Here is a 17,028-nt window from a genome sequence, read left to right on the forward strand (position 1 = left end):
TAAAATCACGCAAGCAAGCAAGCAAGCAAGCAAGCAAGCAAGCAAGGAAATGCCCGCGGCCACCCATTCCTTGCACCTACACTACACTAACACAAGAGGCCGGCACATCACAAACTTCGAACATAGAAATTAGGTAGTTATCATCCCTTTTCGCTCCTCCTTCTCACGCACTTTGATTATAATCTTACAAAAGCCTGCAATCACGCCCCCCCACGCCACCCTTAACAGATAATACACGCATCTCCCTCTCATTTAACACGTCACAACTCCTCTTTATTGACCATTCGTGCACGCCCTGATTACTACTCTGATGTAAGCGGATTTTGCGGTACTTTGGATATTGCACAGCGAGGGGTACGCTGGTATGTAACACGGTAAGCACTCCTGCAGGTAAAGGCAGGGAGACACGCGAGGAACCGAGCACCGCCTGGAAAAGGACTGCGTAGAGGTGAATGGAGCGCCTGTCACTTCTTCCCGTGTTGCAGCATATCAGATTTCGGGGTGTTGGAGATTAGAATTCGAGAAGAGGAGGTTATAAGGGGACGTGTAAAGCCTTGGGGAACTGAGGTGATATTTCTGAGGGCGAGATGGAGCAAGTGGGAGGACAGGGTGGTGTGGCAGTGCGTGTGGCGACTGAGTGAGTGACTACAGACGTGAGTGAAAGAAGGGTGTGAATTGTTGGTGTTGTTTGGGTTGAGAGGGAAAGGAATGAATGGAAAGGGGAGGTGGTAAGTGGAAGAATTAGGTGTGTGTGTGTGTGTGTGTGTATGGCAAGGTGTGGATGGCGCCAAGGAAGGGAAAAGAGTTAATTTCTGCGAGTTCAGAAAAGACTCGCTACATAGTTGGTCCCTGAAACCGATTGCTCGTTTTTCTTCTTTATCGTGGTTTTGTCCGCTCGAAACAATAAAGCAAATTAAAAGTTAGTAAACTATTTCACGGAGAGGTGCGATCTCTCTCTCTCTGTCTCTCTCTCTTTCTCTCTCTCTCTGGTAATTTGTATAATTAGGTCAGTAGAATTATCCCCCGCAAAAATGTTTCTTAATTCAGTGGTGTTCAAGTTCAAGACAGTAGTCATTTGCAAGTCCCGGAGGTGTGCTACAAAACTCAGAACAACATTAATAATTTCGAGGCCACGTAAGTAGCCTTGGAAATGTCTCTTGATCTCGCATCGTTTTAGTTCACTGGAGGATGAGGAGGAGGAGGAGGAGGAATCTGCATCGCTGGGAGGCTCGCCATAAATTCCGGGCAGCATTGATAATTTAAGAAAGGAATTTGTCCCCGGAAGTCCATCCTTCGTTCTCACTTACTTTGTCACTGAGAACTACACGGTCCACTCCAACCGACAGGAAAAAAAAAAAAAAGGCACATGGAGGTGGGCGTGTAGCGGCAAAACACTGCATTGCCCGAGGTGCAGGAAGAGAGATAGAAGCACTGGACAATGAGCTTAAATCAGGGAGGGAGTTTGCGTAGTTTGAGTAAACAAAAGATTGGAAAAAACAAACATTATAAACACTCGTAAAAGAAGGGAGAGGAATGTAATCTAAAAGTTGGTGGTGGTGTATACGTGAAAGCCTTTTATACGCCGAGTGAGGGTCGGCGGCGCGGTGTGGCGATAGCAGCGTTTTATGTGTGGCGTTGGCCTGGGGGTCACATGTGGCTCTCTGGTATTAATGGAGCTGCGGCATGTGCATAGATGTTCCCTCCTCCTGCCTGACTCCCGGTGACCCAGGCGAGGCGCATTCAGTGGGAGGAAACAGTCACTTTCTCCTCTAGTCAAATGGGCCACAAACTTTCGTGCCAGGAATGTATTGGCGCCTCCGTGCTCGCTTGGCGCAACACATTTCCACTTTTAGCACCGAGTAGCAAATCCACGTTAGGCGTCGTCTGAATCTTGAGCACAACACAAGTTTATTCGTCCTCTGTTTCAAGAGTCCCGTGACTTCATTTCTCACTTTTACATCTAGGCGGCGTAATGTGGCGGCGAACATTTATATAACGCCTCGTTCTCGCTGCGGAGGAGAAAGGAAAAATAAGTAGCAGCTTTGCTCTCCTGGCCAGCCTAACAGAATTACTGGCATGGGGCCGAAAACTAAGTGCTGGGGCTGAGGGAGCGTCGGGGAGAGGGCCAGCGGGAATCCCAGGGGATATCAGGAGAGAGCAGCTACGTCAAGTTAGTGCCAAGCGGCCCTCACACGCTGCTACCTGTCCCTGGCCCCCCATGAGCCTTGTTGTTGTCGAGTTGCACACGTGCCCTTCCCCATCACATGCCTCCCCGCTCTCCTTTCCCTTTTCATACTAACCCGCCTCAGGAATCCCCCACCTTAGTCACACGGTCGGTCGTAGGTCGCCAGGGACGCCCAAGTAATGTACACTTCTCTCTATGGTGCGCCTTGGGGTCGTGTTTGTGGCGGCGCCTCTTAAGTGGTAGGCGTAGGCTTGCAGTGACGCCGTCCCCCCAACGGCCTGCCCCTCCCGCAGCCTCACCACGGCGCCTGCGGTAGCCTCGTAAATACTGGAGCGAGGAGGGTGATGAAAATAAACACAATTACAAAAGATATGGGGAGGGGAGTGCTCGGCGGTGAATGGGCAGGACGACGGACATCCATTTGGTGTTGTTTTCGCTCTCCGACTTTTTTTTTTTTCTTTTTCGTTTGGTTTACCTTTCCCCAAACACACACACACACACACACACACACACACACACACACACACACACACACACACACACACACACACACACACACACACACACACACACTAACTAACTACTAGTGGCACCTCGCGATCTACTCACGTGCTTCAGTATACGTATGAGCATGTATGCATGTACTACTGTTCAGTGAAATGCTTTACTTCTCAACGGTATCAAAAACCTTAATTTTTCTTGCCCTGCTCTGCTCTTCGTCTTGTTTTCCTTGGATAACTTTCCAAACAGAACATTCCCTTCCACACTCCCTCTCCAACGTCCCCTTTGTCACACTCCTCCATGCAGACCATTCACAACAGCACTTTTTCCCCTACTCACCTCACTTACGGAACAGTTTTCCCTCTCTCACCCCTCTTCTCTTGCCGCGTCTTACACAAGGCCGTCATAACACCCGCGCCCGCCGCAGCCTCTTCGCCGTGTCGCCGTCGTTGTGTCGTCGTCGTCGTTTGCGTCCCGTCTGCTTCCCGTCCACTTACCCACCAAGTTCCCCGGAGTTGTTTTCCTGACGTCCTTCATGTATTATTCAAGGCGGCGTGGGAGGGCGTGTCGGACCGCTGGGTTGACAAGTTGCTGCTGACGGGTCCATGTTTACTGGTGTTCTCGCAAGACTCCCGCCCTCTCACCCTCTCTCCTTCCAGCTTTCTTCTTACCTCTTTTCATTCGCTAATTCCTTGCTTTCCTTCTTGTCCTTGCTTGTTCTCACTCTGATCTCTATCTCTCTCCGTCTTGTTCTCGTTCTTGTTGTTGAAGTCGTTCTGTTCTTCATCCTTGTTCTCTTCATTGTCTCCGTTCTCCTCCTCGTCCTCATTTTCCGCCTCATTGCCTTTCCCTGTGTTGTCGTTGTCGTTCTCCTTTGTGTCGTTCTCGTCCTCCTCTTCCTCCTCCTCCTCCTCGTTTTGCCCTTTTCCTTCCAAGAGAGCGTGGCATATATTTCCACGATCATTTTTCCGCTCCCCCTCGCTCCATCGAATTAAGCCCTATTTATGGAGGATTTCCCCCCTCGAATAAGTGTATTAAGGATGAAGCGAGCGAGTGCCTGCGATCCTGTGGTGGTGTGGTGGCTGTGCTAGTCTCTGCTGGCGGTGGTGTGGTGGTACTTATAGATGTACATACGAGGCTACACATACATACATAGATACGTACATGTACGAGTATATGCATACATGTAAACTACTACTACTGCTATTACGATTATTGCTACTACTACCGCTACTGCTGCTGCTACTACTACTACTACTACTACTACTACTACTACTACTACTACTACTACTACTACTACTACTACTACTACTACTACTACTACAGTCACCACTACCACTACCACCATCACTATCACCACCACGACCATCACCTCTTACTACTACTACTACTACTACTACTACTACTACTACTACTACTACTACTACTACTACTACTACTACTATTATTAATGTTACCACTATTACTACTACTAATACTGGTGCTGATGGTGGTAGTGGTGGTGCTGGTGGTGCTGGTTGTGCTGTTACTGGTGGTGGTGGTCGTGCTGCATTGTTTTTGTACCCCTGCCATCAGTGCCATTAGCCACGATCACCAGCACCTCCACTTCCATTATTACACCTCTCCCATCACACCATCGTTTTTTCTTTCAGTATTACCCTCGGCAGCATCCCCATCAATAACAATTTCATCACCATCGATTTGTGTTGCTGCTTTGATCACTAGCACAGTCACCACCAATAGCACCATCATCATCATCATCATCATCATCATCATCATCATCAGCAATAGCAGTAAGAGCAACAACAACAACAACAACAACAACAACAACAACAACAACAACAACAACAACAACTACAACAGTAGCAGCAGTAACAATAACAACTTCATCACCATTAATTAGCAACAACACCAACAACAACAACAATACCAACAACAACAGCGACAACAACAACACCAGCAAACCAACAACAGGAGCAACAAATAAATAGATACATATCATTCTGTCATTACCATTTGAATTTCCAAACGAAAACTCATTTTAATATCGCATTAAATTCGTGTTCCGTGCGTCATCTATATACGCCGAATTTGAAGCTTTCATTTGGCTCTAAAGTTATGGAATTACTTGACTTTTCAGGTTTGTCAGCTCAGTGTTGGTTGTCGTCTTGTGTGTGCGAGTGTGAATGTGTGAATGTCAGATGCTTTACTTTCGCGGCTGGTGACTGTGAGCCGGCCGTGGTTGCCTGCGTGTGACTGGCGTGTGTAAATATCCTGTCACTGGGTTTGTCCGAAGCGTGTAAAGTCTCATGTATATGCCAGTGAGAGCTGCAGGCGAACCCCACAAAACGCTGCCATTCCTGCCTACTGGAGGAAGACAGCAACCTGACCCTTTGTCTTGCGGTGATGAGTTCGGCCAAGGACACAAGAAAGAGTACGAAATAGATCCTGATAATAATGCCGTTTCCCCCTCTCCCTCAAAAAAAAAGTAAGAAAAAAGAAAAGATAAAATAAGAACCTGTTGATAATTCTGTTCCCAAAAAAAGAACCCGCAGAAGAAGGACCAGAACACTTACCTGATCAATTGAATTTCTCACATGTCTATTTAACTTCCTGAAATAGCTCAGGTTGTAGGAAGTATTTTAAATTTCATCATTATGTTAAAAAGAACAAACTTTAAAAAATTTGGTGGAAAGCTTCAAATCGTCTCGTCTCGCATGGAAGTTAACTAAAATTACTGAGTTACTTTTCATCCGTCAGTTCTTGCACACCAGTGTTTGAGGTGAGCCTTCACGTCCCAGCCCTCCCAACACGCCACGCTGTGATATTTGCAGAATGTTGAGTTATATCAGTTTGTCTCCAGCCCATTACCTCGTGACTTAGAGTGAGAAGCAAGGCGAGCGTCGAGCAGATTTTGAATAACACAGGAAATGTCAACGATGAGGTAACACTGATAACGGTACTCTGAGAAAATGACACTAGAAAAAAATGCCACTGGAATGAATGTCACAGGTAAAATGTCACTCAGACATATGTCACACCTTTTGGCGTAGTGAAAAGTGGCACATGAATGTATTTCATGGTGGCGTTAGGTTTTGTTTGTTTAGGAAATCTTAAGCCAGCGTTCTTTTTTTTTTTTTTTTAATTTTAACAAATTCATAAAGTGTGGTGTTTATTTTTTCTTTCGATACGTTCAGTGAGAATAATAAGGCTTTGGAATCTGTGAACTTTCAGTTGGCACAACCTTGCAACACGGCGCCAGGTCCTGATGACATCCCCACTGACTAATTATGGAGGCTGACACTGCTTCTGACACTTCCGCCTGTCGTCTGCGTAGCTTTTAGATTATTATTTTTTTTGTAAGTGTGCGTATCACGAAGTTTTACATTTCACGTTGCAATAATTTATTTGTGTTTGGTATTCAGATTACCAAAAGTTTTGTGGCGAGACTCAGATTTACGGAAAGCGATCATGTTATATGATTTTATTTTCGCCACGCTCTTTTTTTTTTTTTTCCAGGACCCACTTGGCTGATGTATATATATATTTTTTTCACCTCGCCATTATTTATATACAAACTGTATGTATTGTGTACGTTCCGTGTTCTCCGCTAAGCTGTGGCGTGTGCTGCGTTATATTGATGGTGTAGAGTGTCTTTGATGGGCTTGACTCAGGTGTGCGGCGTGTGTCCAGCAGGTGTGGTGGGGGTGTGGTGGTGGTGGGGCTGTGGTAGTGGTAGTGTGGTAGTGGTATTGCGGTGTGGCTTACCGGTAGGATTACGCAGGATTACAAAGCATAACAAGCAGCATAACAAGTCCTGTCGAGGCTGTTTGATTACACTACGTACTCTGCACTAATTACTAACAAGATAGGGCAGCACAGTAAAAGGCTTCTCCCCTCCAACTAATGCCGCCTAGAACTGAACATTGCCGAGAAAGAAGTAATGCCTTATAGTACTGAAAAAAAAAAAATACATGGGAATTTCTAAATGAGTGACGGGGAAGATATACTTTGCTGCTTCCTTTGTGCATGGGAAAGGGTGTAATCTTCTGGTAGTTTGATTAAGTGCTGAGTAAGTGGTGTAGGTCCAGACACTGTGTGGAGACGCCTTCTTAATCAAGTTTCGGCCCCGGTTAGTCCACAGTGGCAGAATACTTTCCCTTCTCTGACCCCCTAATACTGGTTACTTCTTGTTATTCTGATCCCTGGCACCTTAACCCTTTCACTGCCATAGGAAAAAAATAACAGCACCAGAAGTAATGTATGAAATCTTTATGAGCGTCTACAAGAAAGCAGGGGGTGAAAAAGAATAGATTTTGCAATTTCTACCTAGTTTAAAGATTGGAGGTAACTATAGAGCAAGTAAAGATGTCTCAGAGTGAATAGTAATTAAGGAAAGATGTACCAGTTAGCAGTCAAAGGGTTAAATACCAATAGGGGTAATGGTAAGCCCGATCCGTCGTTGAGAGCAGTGGTGGTTATCTCAGGGCTGTCTACACGGGATAGAGTGTATAGTGATGCAGGTTAACAGTGTGGATGCTCATAGTGTTGCGGCAGCCCTCCCTAACGCTCTCTGGAAGGAAAATAAAGTTGTGGTAATGCGGTGGTGTGGTTTTCGCAGACAGTCACTTCAGCTCCTCAGTCTGGGAAACGTGAGGGATCCGATTAGATATACAATTCGTGCTGACAGTTAATCCTTTCTATTTACCTGGTGTGATGAAGATTCGCAGGCAAGGCCAAACATTTTTTTTTCACAAAGTTCAGAGTGTAGTACACGTATAACAACTTGAAAAGAAATTGACACAGCAGTCACCTAAAAAAAGTCAAAGTGGAACCAACATTTACCATTAATATTTACCTGAGTTAAGCACGGAATATCATTACAAAACTTTTCCTTCTATGCTCATATCGTGACACAAAACAGAGAGGAAAATCGTGTGCAGTGTGACGAAGGATTTCTTAAGATATTAAACATGCAGCGTTAGTGTGGTTAAGTGGAATATTAAAACAGTACCAAGGAAAGAGAATTATTTGTGTGTGTGTGTGTGTGTGTATGTAGCAGCAGGTATAGGGCGTGGCAGGGCGTTGCTCAGCCTCGCCTGGGTGCCGCATCTAACTTTGAGCACAGATCCGGGACCCATTGTGAAAGACCCTCCCTGTCTCCATTAGGGGCGTGGGATGGTGTGGCGTGGCGTGGCGTGGCGTGGCGTGGCGTGGCGTGGCGTGGCGTGGAGTAGAGTGGCGTTGTGTAGCTTGGCGTTGTGTGGAGAGAGAGAGAGAGAGAGAGAGAGAGAGAGAGAGAGAGAGAGAGAGAGAGAGAGAGAGAGAGAGAGAGAAGGTGCAGAGGAATGGAACACTAGGTGAGAGGGAGGGGCGTGAGAGCAATCCTGACTCCCCTTCCTCCTTTCCCTCTCCCTTCTCCCTCTCCCTCACACCACCACCTCCACCACCAGCACTACCCAGCCGGCCCCAGCGACACAGGTAAACGTAAAGGTGACACTTCCTCAGAGTTTTGTTTTGGGGCAGTAATCCACTCATGGTTTATTTGACGAATCAGAGCGCTGGAAGTAAAATGTGTAGTAGTTTCCGTATTGTGGTTTATTTTTGTTTGGCGCTGTCTCTCTCTTTTTTTTTTTTTCTTTTTGTTTATTTATTTATTTATTTATTTATTTTTTTCAGTGGGGAGGTTTCGTGCAATCTCGTTTGTGCGGAGCTGTATCTGTCTCTCTCCATCTTTGTGCCCATCTATATATCAAGTTTTATGTATCCTTTTATATATACATTTTTTTTTTCGCTTTTAACTGAAACAGGGACACCGACAGAGAGAGAGAGAGAGAGAGAGAGAGAGAGAGAGAGAGAGAGAGAGAGAGAGAGAGAGAGAGAGAGAGATTGCGAATATTCTTTTATGGATCACGTATTTCTGTTTTTTTTTCTATCCCACAGTTTCTTCTTTTAAATTATTACCCATGCCTTTTAATTTCCTTTCTATATATTTTTTTTATCCTTACTGTCTTGCATTCCCGTCCGTCACTATTTACTATCTCTCTCTCTCTCTCTCTCTCTCTTTGCATCTTATGTAAGGCTAATTCTTCACATATGCACACACTCATTTTCTCCAGGCCTTTTCTCTTTCCCTCTCCTCCTCCATCCTCCCAAAACTAATGAGGAACAAGGTTGCTAGACCAGAAAAAAAGTTTGAAGCCCCGTGATGGCTCGGGCATAAAGTTTTAAAAGGGAGGCTTTCCTAATTTTTGTCACATGTGTATTCCCGCCGCGCCACGCCAACCAGCCCGCCTGCCTGCTGCCTTCCCCCCTCCGTCGCCCGTCCCGCCCCCGCCTCCTCCCTACTCACAGCCACCCGCGTCCCCGTGTCCCTTTGCTCAGGGTATTTTGCTTGTCTTTTGTCTTTTGTGCGCGTGATACAGTGACGTGTGCGCTTGCTATCAGGCATATGTTTTTTTCTCTCTTGCTCTCGTTCCCTCCATTGCCAAATTTCGGGGGCTTAGTGCATCGGCTTGTTGGCTGATTGTTACTCCGCGTGTCTGAAATTACTTGCAGAATATTTGTCCCGGAGCAAAAAAAAAAAAAAAAAAAAAAAAAACCCTAGTGGAATTAACCTGCGGGGCTTATGAAGTTGTTTGCAGGATAAGAGAACGAGGCGCAGTGGAGTGTATGGAGGAAGTCGTTCATTTACGAGTATGTATTTGACGTGAAACTGCCACCAGGAAAAATGGAAACACCGTCACGTAAAATGTTGAAATGATAATGAGGTCCTGACAACTTTTCTTTCCACGGGTCTCCTTGGGTGTGCCGCGGCCGCTGTGGTCCCGCTGCTCCGCGATGCCAATTTGCACCGCCAACAGTTTATACCCAGGTGTGCTGCGACCTCTCCACCTGCTCACACTTGTAAATGAATTAGCTGAAGCCCCACCGAGGCGCCGTGCTGGGTCGTGGTAAGTCTTCTTAGTCACAAATTTATTAGATTTACGGCAGAGAGTGCGCGGCCTATTCGACACAGGTGAGGGGATTAGTAGATGGCCCAGAACACTTTGGGAATGCTTATTGTAGTGACGTTTTGGCATCTTGTGGGAACGTTACTGCAACCTCTTGGTGGTGTATGGGCAGACACGTGTGTGTGTGTGTGTGTGTGTGGCCAGGTGTGGGAGGGCAACCTTAACTTTAATCATGAACGCTATGTTATTTATCTCTTAAAAAAAGTTGAGCGCGTTATTTATATTTGTTATCTGTTATTGTTGCTGTTATTTGTATAATTCTGTTCCTTCTGTTGAGAATGAAAATATGAGCGCCAGTAGTGGGCTTAATTTAACAGGTGTATGGGAGGGGGCACGGGAGGATGAGGGGGGAGGGAAGCGGAATCGCCGTTGTGTCAGTGGCGGGCGGATCGTGGTGTCGGGGGCGGAGCTAAGAATATCCTGACCCTCACCTCTTGTTGTCCGTTTCAATTAACATTTCATGGAGTAACCTTTTAAAATATAGAGCGTCCGCATGTTCCGACAGAGAATTTACCCAATAACCGAGGGGCAGGCATACCATCACTGTCAAATGAAGATCCAAATAAACTCTTTTCGCCGTGGGGAAATTATGTTACTCCGCGCCTAAATCTGATTACAAAAAGTCCCCCGCCCAATGTATGACCGTGGGTCGCCGCCGCTGCCGCCGCCGCTGTTGTTGTCCTTGCTGCCTGAGGGTGACGCCACGCTGCGGTAAATCCTTGTAATGTATTGTTCCGCACCCCAACGGGCCGCGTCACTCCGTGCAGAAGGAATTCTCATGCTCGTCCCACTTTTTGTTTCGTGGTGCAATTATTTACATGTTTGGCACCGCGGCTGTGATTGGCTAACTGATGTAGAGGCAGCAATTTTGTGTGCTCTTTCTTCCCCAGTTTGTGGTCTAAATCTCTCGGGGAAAATTGTGTTCCTGACTCGCTATGAAGCTCACAAAGTCATCCACCACTTTTTTATACGAGTGGAAAACAATAGAACCCTTTTTGGAGGAAAAAATCTATGGTCTCGTGTGGCTCTTATTCGCTTTGGCCGCGCACTCTTTTGGTCTCGCACAGTTTACTGCTCACCCTCGCCTGCCCCTAACGTACACACTCTATCCCTCTCCTGACACTCGCACACTCAGACACTCAGACACATACACACACACACACACACACACACACACACACACACACACACTGTCGGTAGACTCATCAACGACTGACCCATCACCCCGCAGCGAGGCAGACACACGACCTCATAAAGCGTGCTGAGGCTCCCCGGTCTTCCTCCGATGGGGAAGCTGACACTAGTGGGCCACAATTCCTCCCTTTAATCCTCAAGTTCTTCCCATCCCTCGACCCTCAACCCACTCATCTCTCTTCCATATAACCCTCCCGGCCTCCCTCTCCCTCCCATTCAATACCTCTTTCCCCCTGCCCTCTCCCTACCTTGATGGCAGGTCATGCAATGTATTCAGGCGAAATTTATGCTGGAGTTTTCCCTGTCAGAGAGTAGGGTCGACCTCTCGATCATATGGAGGGGAAAAGGAATTTTTCGAATCAGTTATGATGGGACGGTGATGTGTGCGTGGAGGGGAGCAGAGATGCGCCTAATGCTGCACGTTTTTCTTTTTTTCTTTTTTTCTTTTTTTTGCTATATATCACTAGAGCCTTGATGTATTTATTTTGCCTCGTGTGATGCGTTGCTATCCTTTTGTGTGTGTACGTGCATGTGTGTGTGTGTGTGTGTGTGAGAGAGAGAGAGAGAGAGAGAGAGAGAGAGAGAGAGAGAGAGAGAGAGAGAGAGAGAGAGAGAGAGAGAGAGAGAGAGAGAGAGAGAGAGAGAGAGAGAGAGAGAGAGAGAGAGAGAGAGAGAGAGAGAGAGGGACAGTGTGTGCGTGTGTGTGTGTGTGTGTGTGTGTGTGTGTGTGTGTGTGTGTGTGTGTGTGTGTGTGTCTGTGTGTGTCTGTGTGTGTACGTGTGTGTGTGTGTGAGTGTGTACGTATGTGTGTGTGTGTGTGTGTGTGTGTGTGTGTGTGTGTGTGTGTGTGTGTGTGCGTGTGTGTGTGTGTGTGTGTGTGTGTGTGTGTGTGCTTTATGGGCAAGCTGTGCAGGCCGGTACAATCTCATTACTGTAAAATCAAGTAGGGGTCTGGTGCTGGCCAGGATAAGGGAGAGAATGCATTTACCTGCGACAGAGACTGCTCCTTCCTCCCTACCTACTTATCTACATAACCAGCTACTCGCACACCGGCAGGAACGAGGCGCGGGGGGAGTCAAGGCCGCAGAGCAAACATTTCTTTCATGTTGTCAGTCGTTATTCGAGTGACGTGGGCAGCTAAATGTAACCTACTTTTGCCTGACGCGTGGTGGCCTTCAGAGCTTTGTTGCTTGTGTAGTAAAATTGCAAAACGTTAGAGAAGACCCTTGAGAATTTTCGTTAGTTTTTAGTTGTGGAATTTATATATATTGCGTAGTCTTGCCCGCCTCACCTCGCCTCGCCTCACCTCGCCTGCAGTCTGTTCCATGCTTCCAGGGGCGGCTGCGTGCGTGCGTGCGTGCATGAGTGCATGTGTGCGTGCGTGGTTGATGGATAGGGGTTATTTTAGCTAAACCGGAGTTCATTCCATGATTTTGTAGCTTACGTGTCCGTCGTCCTGTCCCCCTCGCCTCTCTCCTCCACTTCATTTGCTGCCGAGGAGTTTTTTTTTTTTTTATTCTTTATCATTTTTTTTTTTTTTATGTGAAAGTTTGTCGTCAGGTTTCTCCCCGATACCTTTTTACTGAGTTCCTTCCGCCTCTCCCCTCTTGCCATCTCCATCACTTCCTCTCTCTGTTCTCCTTCCTTCCCTTCTGTCTTACATTTCATCCTCTTGTTTACAACCATTTTGCCTCTTCACTTCTTCCCTGCGTCCTTCATTCAGTCATTCACTCATTTATTCCCTCACTCAATCCTCTCTTCCCTCTCGATCACTCCCCGCCTCCCCTCTAACGACGTCCACCGCCTCCACTTTGCCACTAACTCAGTCTTCCCTTGTTCCTCCTCCTCCTCCTCCTCCTTCTCCTCCTCCTCCTCCTCCTCCTCCTCCTCCTCCTCCTCCTCCTCCTCCTCTCTACTTAACTCCCCCTTCCCTGCCGCCCTCCGCCCTCCCAACCCACACCTCCTGGACGAGGCTGTGTATTAGTGTGTTGTTACAGATGGTTGAAGTCTTGTGAAATATATACCTTGCACAAGACAAACGGTAATGGTACCTTTCAGCCGGCACCACCATCGCCACCACCACCACCACCGCCACCACCACCATCACCACCAGTACTTCTACTACCACTACCACCACGCGTTCCTCCTCACTTAGACAAACTGGCACGAGCTAGACCATGGGCTGCTTGATGTGGAGGGCTAAGGGTTTGTATTCCTAAACATTTCTCCACTTTTTTCTCAGCAACTTCAAACACGTTCATATTGTAAGTTATTGCGGTTTTCAAGGGTGTTTTCGTGATTGTTGTGATAGTTTTAAAGGCTTTCATATCATCACTGGAGAAAACACCCATGAGAGCTTGACTGATCTCTGTAACCTTTGAATATAGTCTTGATGGGAGCCAGGAATGTTTGGAAATGCGAGCCAAGGTGACAGCGAGGACAGGTTGTGGAGGGCGAGCACTCAGAGACTATGTAAAGTATGCTGGCCTTAGTGTGAGTTACAGGTAATACACACGTGGGTTATAGCAAGAGTCGCAATGAATGAACTTTCAGGAAACCCACGATCGGAATTAATTGCATGCCTGTCTTTATGTCAACTAATATTAAAGTTCTACGCTGGTAATTTTTGCCTAAAAGACCTAACCGATTCTTAGCTATATGTCGTGTTTATCATCTTAGGGCTTCACAGGTATTCTTGGACTATCTTGTCACCCCGCTAAGAAGAGGATGGTGGAGAGGTAGACTTGTTATCCTGCTGGTGTTTCCCTGTTGCCTGCCGTGAAGGATCAGCGTGGTGGGGCCCAGTGCGGAATTTGCTAGTAAACAGCTGCCTTTAAATACACTGAAAAGAAAATGAGGCAGATGTATTCTCGTTTCAGTTACAATAGATATCTGTGATGTTGAGGAGGATCAAGTTGTTATATAAAAGTAAAGAAAAGTGTCCCTTAATTAATGAAACACGAAGTTGAAGTGCACCAGAAGGGACAGCGGGAAAAATTCCTGAGAATTGTGTAAAAGCGAGAGTGTTGTTAGTGTTTTAATTGTGTTTGGTGTGTTGGTAATGTCAAGCGTGTGGGGTGAGTGACGCGGCGAGTGTTACCCCTGGAGTGCTACCCCCCCCACCCAACCCTCTTCCACTTATCCCGCCCTCCTGCTGCCGTCCTTCACCTGTTTTACTTCACGCATCAGGAACTTGTCATTATCGTGTTGTGAAAATTACTACAATAGTAAAAAGCCTTAATTTATGAGATGGATCCTCACGCACTTATTATCAATGCAAAAATATACGTAATTTATTTGAGGGAAGGACTTCAACTCCCTGAAAAGTGTGATCGACCGAGGCGACGTGTCCTGCTTGGAGTGGCTGATGGTCCCCGCCACGCCCCGCACAGCACCGCGTGGCGCCGTCGTGAGTCATGCTGGTGCGTGTATCATTCTGGGCTCTTCTTGTTATAGTCACGAGTCTCATTTCAAGGTGTCATTGTTTCATCGTCCTCAGCCTTTGCCTTCCTCATATCATTCCTCACAGCACCCCTGACTAAGCTGGTGTGTGTGTGTGTGTCTGTGTGTGTGTGTGTGTACCGCCAGGACGTGGTATACACAAGTATTGATGTTTCGTTCCTTTAAATGATCGAAGTATGTGAGTTTCATTCATGTGTGTTTCATTATAACTGTGAGCGTGCGTTAAAAAAATTGCTATGTATAATAAATTGTGTCTTCAACAATAAGTCATAAGCGTACACGAGTAAACCTTTGGGGAGAATGGCCGCTGGTGTCTCTTATGCGTGATTTACAGCCCACATTACCACATGTCGATGGCGGCGGCCCTTCCCGGCCATTACTCACCGCAAATGTCACGACCCAGTGTTATTCGGACAAATGCAGCTGCTTACCGTCATGTGGACAGTACACAGTGACTCACTCTAAATAGTATCTCTTTAGCCCTATTTGTAAAGAAGTGAGTGAAAAAGAGAAGAAAAATGTCATACCGTATCATCATTCATGGACTTCTTCAGGGACCGAACATCAGCAGCTTATTTTGAAAAAAAAAAAAAAAAAAAAAAAAAAAAAAAAAAAAAAAAAAAATATATATATATATATATATATATATATATATATATATATATATATATATATATATATATATATATATATATATATATATATATATATATATATATATATATATATATATAAGAGCTGGGCTCTTTTTATATAAGAGTGGCACTGGCCAAGGCTAACAAAAAGAGGGAAAAATGTGGCCCACTGAGAGTGCCAATCCCCAAAGAGGGGATCATCCAAATTGGAGGATAAGTGTCTTGAAACCTTTCACTTGAAAGAGTTCATGTCATGAAAAGGAGGAAATAACAGAAGCAAGCTGGGAGCTCCAGAGTTTACTGGAAAAAAAGGATGAATAACTGAAAACACTGGTTAACTCTCGCAATAGAAAGGTGGACAGCATAGGGATGAGAGATAGTAGGAAGTGTTGTGCAGCGAGGCCGCGAGAGGACGGGAGGAATGCAGATAGCAAGATCGAAAGAACATACAGTTATCGTCAAAATAGCTAGTTGTAGAAGATAACAAGACATGCAACATTACGTCTGTGAGAGAAAGGCCGAAGACATTCAATTAGAAGAGGAGCTGATAAGATGAAATGCTTTTGATTCCAGCCTGTCTAGAAGGGCAGTGTGAGTGGTACCCTGCTCAGTACAAGTAAAGCGTACTCCATACATGGACGGATATGGCCCCTGTCCAAAGTAAACAGCTGACGGGATGAGTAAAATTGGCGGGCACGACTCAGAACTCTTAACTTCATAGAAGCTGTTTTAGCTAGAGATGAGATGTGAAGTTTCCACTTTAAATTATTAGTAAAGGACAGACCGAGGATGTTCAATATTTGACTTGGCTGGAATCGTCGGCTGTGGGATTCTAAATCACAGCTGCATGGCGGTCTTGATGGGTACACTAGTGATGCGCCGCAGCAGCTCATAATGTCTAACTTTCATCAGGAGAGAAGTTGTCTGTACAGACCAATTAATACTGCCGTCCTGGCTTTTCATTTGCAGCAATGCTTTCACTGCTTTTCAATCAGCCGCCCTCGGGAGTCAAACGAAAGTTGTACAGTAATTTCCTGGCTTTGTTTTGTATTCATTGTATATTTTCATTTTTTACATTCTGTAATTTAATTTAGCGGAAATTTTTATACAAGTTTCCATTTAATTCAGAAGGGTATCATTATTGATATTTTAACAAAATACTCGTATATGAAATACAGACTTCCGATGTTTGCATCGCTCACGCTGGAACCATAGAATTTATCCGGAGCAAGGCTGGCCACGCCCAGGCGTGCCTGCGGGCAAAATTTCGTCACCAAGGGGCGATGTCACCACTTCGCCTTTTATAAGATAGCAATGTAAGTGAACTGATTACTGATGCAGCTTTCTAAATGCTTTTATGAAGAGGCTTACTCGGTCGTCTCTAAAGACGAGGAGAGCAGGTGACCCCTCCTGTGTTGTGGTGATGTGCTGAGGGTTCATTATGAGAGCAGGGAGGACCAACACAGCCTCATGGAAAAAAGAAAAAAAAAAAAAAAAAAAAGAGACGTGTTTACCTGCTTATTTTATTATTATTATTATTTTTTTATCGCCATTTTCCTCAGTGCGTCGTGACATTTATGTCGGCGATCGTGGACTTGTTCTATTGCCGTTGCTTTCTGTCACAACTCTAATCTTTCGTGTACGGCAGTCACTCCCCGTGCGCCAGTGCTGCCCACATGCACTGTCTTTACTTTATTAATTCTTTCTAACCACACACTACAATAGTTTCATAATATGATTTAATTCATAATGTAAGTAAATACTTGAAATTATTCGGTAATCTCACCTTGGTGTGTTTTGATGGACAGGAACGGAAATGTCATCAGGCTAAGCATCACCAAGGTGAGGACAGGTGAGGTGCTTTATTTATTGCTGCTATTCATCTGTTAGCTTTTGCAAGATTTATGGCTTTTTTTTTTTCTTCCGTGAAAATCCTCCCTTCCTCGCAAGCCCCACCTTCCTTACCTCATGGAGTCTAAGGTGTTTGAGGCTGCTGACAACAGTCCTCACTATGTTCCTTTCTGCTTTTTTTTTATCC

At 45.7% G+C, this 17,028-nt stretch overlaps 1 long non-coding RNA gene across 1 annotated transcript in view; it reads left to right on the plus strand.

Annotated features, from left to right (window-relative positions):
- LOC135102348 (uncharacterized) overlaps positions 1–13,595 on the plus strand; it is a 90,788-nt gene extending 77,193 nt beyond the window's left edge. Inside the window, exon 4 of the long non-coding RNA XR_010269623.1 lies at positions 12,952–13,595. This is a non-coding gene — a long non-coding RNA (uncharacterized LOC135102348). The remainder of the gene's footprint in view (positions 1–12,951) is intronic.
- The last annotated feature ends 3,433 nt before the right edge of the window (positions 13,596–17,028 follow it).

The sequence above is a fragment of the Scylla paramamosain genome, chromosome 7 (assembly GCF_035594125.1).
Source record: "Scylla paramamosain isolate STU-SP2022 chromosome 7, ASM3559412v1, whole genome shotgun sequence".
NCBI lineage: Eukaryota > Metazoa > Arthropoda > Malacostraca > Decapoda > Portunidae > Scylla > Scylla paramamosain.